Raw genomic sequence first — 4,355 nt, 5'->3', positions numbered from 1 at the left:
AGTTCCTCAAAAAGTTAAACATAGCGATATCATATAACTCAGTAATTACATCCTAGGTATACACCAAGGAGAATTGAAAACATACGTCCACAAAAACCTGTAAATGAATGTTCATAGCAGCATCATTCCTATCAGTCAAAAAGTGGAAATAACCCAAACATCCATCAACTGATGAATGGATGAACCAAATGTGGTATATCCTCACAATGGAATATTATTCAGCCCAGAAGAGCTACAAAGTACTGATATGCCACATCACAGGTAAACTCTGAAAACATGCTACATTAAAGGAACCAGACACATAAGGCAATATATCGTATGATTCTATTTATATAAATTACTCAGAATAGGCAACTCCATAGAGATATAAACAGAGATATGGCTGCCAGGGCCTAGGAGAAGGGGGAAAACTTAAGAGGGGTTTCCTTTGAGGGCGATGAAAAAGTTCTGGAACTAGATAATGGTGATGGTTGCACAACACTGATTATACTCAAAGGCACTGAAACTTTTATGCTATGTGAATTATACTTTAATTAATGAAAGAAACCCTACAAAACAAAAAACAGATGTTAACATCTTATCAGAGAAAGTTAACTTCCAAAATAAATGATGATTATTTTGGTATTTCTTTAAAAACCTATTGTTAATTTGATATGGACATTAGAAACATTTTTATTTGTATATTTATTTATTTTGGTTGTGCCAGGTCTTAGTTGTGGCATGCAGGATCTTCCACGCCTTGTGCGGGATCTTTGTTGCCGCATACAGGATCTTTAGCTGTGGCATACGGGATCTTTAGTTGTGGCATACAAATTCTTAGTTGGGCATGTGGGATCTAGTTCCTTGACCAGGGATCGAACCTGGGCCCCCTGTGTTGGGAGCATGGAGTCTTAGCCACTGGACCATCAGGGAGGTCCCTAGAAACATTTTCAGAAATAAACCTTTTTCTATAATGCCCAATACCATCCTTAAGCTTTTCTATTTGTCAGGAATTCACATAAAAATCTTTTATCGCCAGCTTTGCAATGCTTAGTCTGCCAGGGTAGGAATCAATTTTATATAATATCTAAAGAAGTCAAGTGAGTTTTAAAATAGGCAGAATGTTTTATTAAATTTGGCTTACCAATATCATATGTTGAATTTTAGTACAGGAGAGGAACATGTTTATTTCTAATGAAGAAGATCAGCAAAAGATTAAAAACTTTTTATTTTATTTATTTATTATTATCATTTTTTTGGCTGCACTGGGTCTTCATTGCTCTGTGCGGGCTTTCTCTAGTTGTGGTGAGCGGGGGCTACTCTTTGTTGTGGTGCGTGGGCTTCTCATTGCGGTGGCTTCTCTTGTGGAGCACAGGCTCTAGGTGCATGGGCTTCAGTAGTTGTGGCATGTGGGCTCAGTAGTTGTGGCTCACGGGGTTGCTCCACAGCATGTGGGATCTCCTAAGACCAGGGCTTGAACCCGTGTCCCCTGCACTGGCAGGTGGATTCTTAACCACTGCGCCACCAGGGAAGTCCCCAAATATTTATTATTTATTATTTATTTATTTATTTAAGATTTATTTACTTTATTTTTGGCTGTGTTGGGTCTTAGTTGCGGCACATGGGATCTTTGTTGCGGTACACGGGCTTCTCCCTAGTTGTGGCATGAGAGTTGTTTTTCCTCTTCTCTAGTTGCTGTGCACAGGCTCCAGGGCACGTGGGCTCTGTAGTTGAGACGCGCTAGCTCTCAACACAGGCTCTCTAGTTGAGAGGCGCTAGCTCAGAAGTTATGGTGCACTAGCTCAGAAGTTGTGGCGCGTGGGCTTAGTTGCCCTGTGGCATGTGGGATCTTAGTTCCCTGACCAGGGAATCAAACCCACGTTCCCTGCATTGTATGGGGAATTCTTTACCACTGGACTACCAGTGAAGTCCCCCGAAAAACTTTTTTTTTTTTTGGGTGGGGGGGTACGCGAGCATCTCACCGCTGTGGCCTCTCCCGTTGCGGAGCGCAGGCTCAGCGGCCATGACTCACGGGCCCAGCCGCTCCGCGGCACGTGGGATCCGCCCAGACCGGGGCACGAACCCGTGTCCCCTGCATCGGCAGGCGGACTCTCAACCACTGCGCCACCAGGGAAGCCTCCCCGAAAAACTTTTTAGACAGCAAAATTTACCTGGTCTGCTTTAGCCCTCATGAAGCTATCTCTGACATTCATTTTTTTTAATTTTGATAATCAATACAGAAAAGCAACATCCAAAAAAAAAAGGTCATGCCAAATGCAATAATAGCCCATTAATTTTTTTTAAAATTTTTTTAAGGTGTTGGGGGTAGGAGTTTATTAATTAATTTATTTATTTTTGCTGTGTTGGGTCTTCGTTTCTGTGTGAGGGCTTTCTCTAGTTGTGGCAAGCGGGGGCCACTCTTCATCGCGGTGCGCGGGCCTCTCACTATTGCGGCCCCTCTTGCTGTGGAGCACAGGCTCCAGACGCGCAGGCTCAGCGGCCATGGCTCACGGGCCCAGCTGCTCTGCGGCATGTGGGATCTTCCCAGACCAGGGCTCGAACCCGTGTCCCCTGCATTAGCAGGCAGATTCTCAACCACTGCGCCAAGCCCATTAATTTATTTTACCTCAAATATAATAGAAAATCCCACTTCTGCTGAACCTGATTCTAGGCAAGGTAAAATTCAGTCGCCTACATAATTTGCCCAATGTCCATTCACAATCTTCCTGCTTGCTCTTAATGGCATTTGAGTAGAGTAGGCTCTCAATCTACATGAATTAATTATGTAAATTATCAGATTAAATAATAGTTTCAACTTAAAATAATAATATCTATTTGGGGCCTATGCAAACCAGGCAATGGAACTAGAAGCTTTATATATTTAACTCATTTCTGCTCACAATACCTTACAGAGAGGCTTAGTAACCTCCCTAAGGTCACAACACTAGTACACTGCAAAGCCAGGATTCAAACCAAGGTCTGTCAGACATACAATCATTTTTGCTAAAACATTCCAAGTGTGGGCTACAAAGGAATATAATTTCAGTTTAACTGGCAAACATTCATCTTATCTCTTGAATACAGCTTCTAAATGTTTAGGTAATGAGAAAGAAAAAGACTGCTTGAAAAGAACATTACGGAAGAATGAAGTGATGTGCCTGGGGAAACATGCAGTGCACTGTTTGCCTACTATGTGCCATGTGATGGACTGGCTATTTTAATGCATGAACACTTAATTGTTACAACAATACTGGGAAGTAAATTGATGCCCCCTTTTTTACATAAGAAGAAACTGAAGTTTAGAAGGTGCAAGAAGGTCCAAGGTTACAGAAGTTGCAAGGCACATAGTTGGGATTAGAAACCAAATTCAGTCGGTCAATAAATATTTACTGAGTGTTTACTATGTACCAGGGCTATACGAGGCACTTAGAATAGAATATTAGAGATATCCCACATACAGCTCAAACCAAACCCATCTTCTTTTTGCTTAGGCAGTAAATCACTGTGAAATTGAAAAATCCCCATATATTTTTCTTTTAATAGCTTTGTTTTAAATGATTATTCATGCTTTGGTTATACATGTTAAGTACTGTCCCTAAAGCCAGAAGTTGATTGCCATAAAAACTGAATAAGCCTCTAGTAGATAATGTGAAAATATAAGCAATTCTGTCCTCCTGCATGATTCTGACCATATTGCTAGATAGAGAACACCACTTTGGAAAATATACTTCTTATGTTCTGAAGGATAATTTAAACCATTAAGCATTTTACGAAGCTTCTGAAGGTCAGATTTTAAATGACAACAGTGAAATTTCAAAAAGAACAGGAAAAGTCAGCACCAAAGCTAGTTTAACATTAATAATAAGTGATCTAATAAATAGGTCTATGTTTGCCTAGTCAGGTTTTGCTTATTATGCCAGTTGGAAAGCCAGAAGGAAACTGGTTTTAACTCCCATACAACCTGTATCATGACAACATCACTTTATCAGAAATGTAGCTGCTATCAGCATAATGCTGACAGTTCAAATTTAAAACTGATTTTTCTTTTCCAACTATTTTAATAATCATTAATGGTATATAGAATTGAGATAACTTAAGAAAAAAAGAAGGGTAATTAACATTTACTGTGGCCCTTCTATGTGCCAGATACTACATTTAATTCTCACAGCCACCTTAACCTTTTAGAGGAAGAAACAGAAGTTTTGAGAAATGAAGTACCTTTTCTAAGATTACATAGCTAAGGGCTTCCCTGGTGGTGCAGTGGTTGAGAGTCCGCCTGCCGATGCAGGGGACGCGGGTTCGTGCCGCGGTCCGGGAAGATCCCCCGTGCCGCGGAGCGGCTGGGCCCGTGAGCCATGGCCGCTGAGCCTGCGCAT

The 4,355-nt window shown here is 41.1% G+C and overlaps 1 pseudogene; it reads left to right on the top strand.

Annotated features, from left to right (window-relative positions):
* Nucleotides 1–206: 206 nt before the first annotated feature.
* Nucleotides 207–4,355, top strand: part of LOC103071946 (40S ribosomal protein S30 pseudogene) — a 7,666-nt pseudogene continuing 3,517 nt past the window's right edge.

This window comes from Lipotes vexillifer, unplaced genomic scaffold, assembly GCF_000442215.2.
Source record: "Lipotes vexillifer unplaced genomic scaffold, Lipotes_vexillifer_v1.1 scaffold437, whole genome shotgun sequence".
Lineage (NCBI taxonomy): Eukaryota > Metazoa > Chordata > Mammalia > Artiodactyla > Lipotidae > Lipotes > Lipotes vexillifer.
Note: the sequence above shows the minus strand (reverse complement) of the source record. Positions and strands in the feature narration are given on the sequence as shown.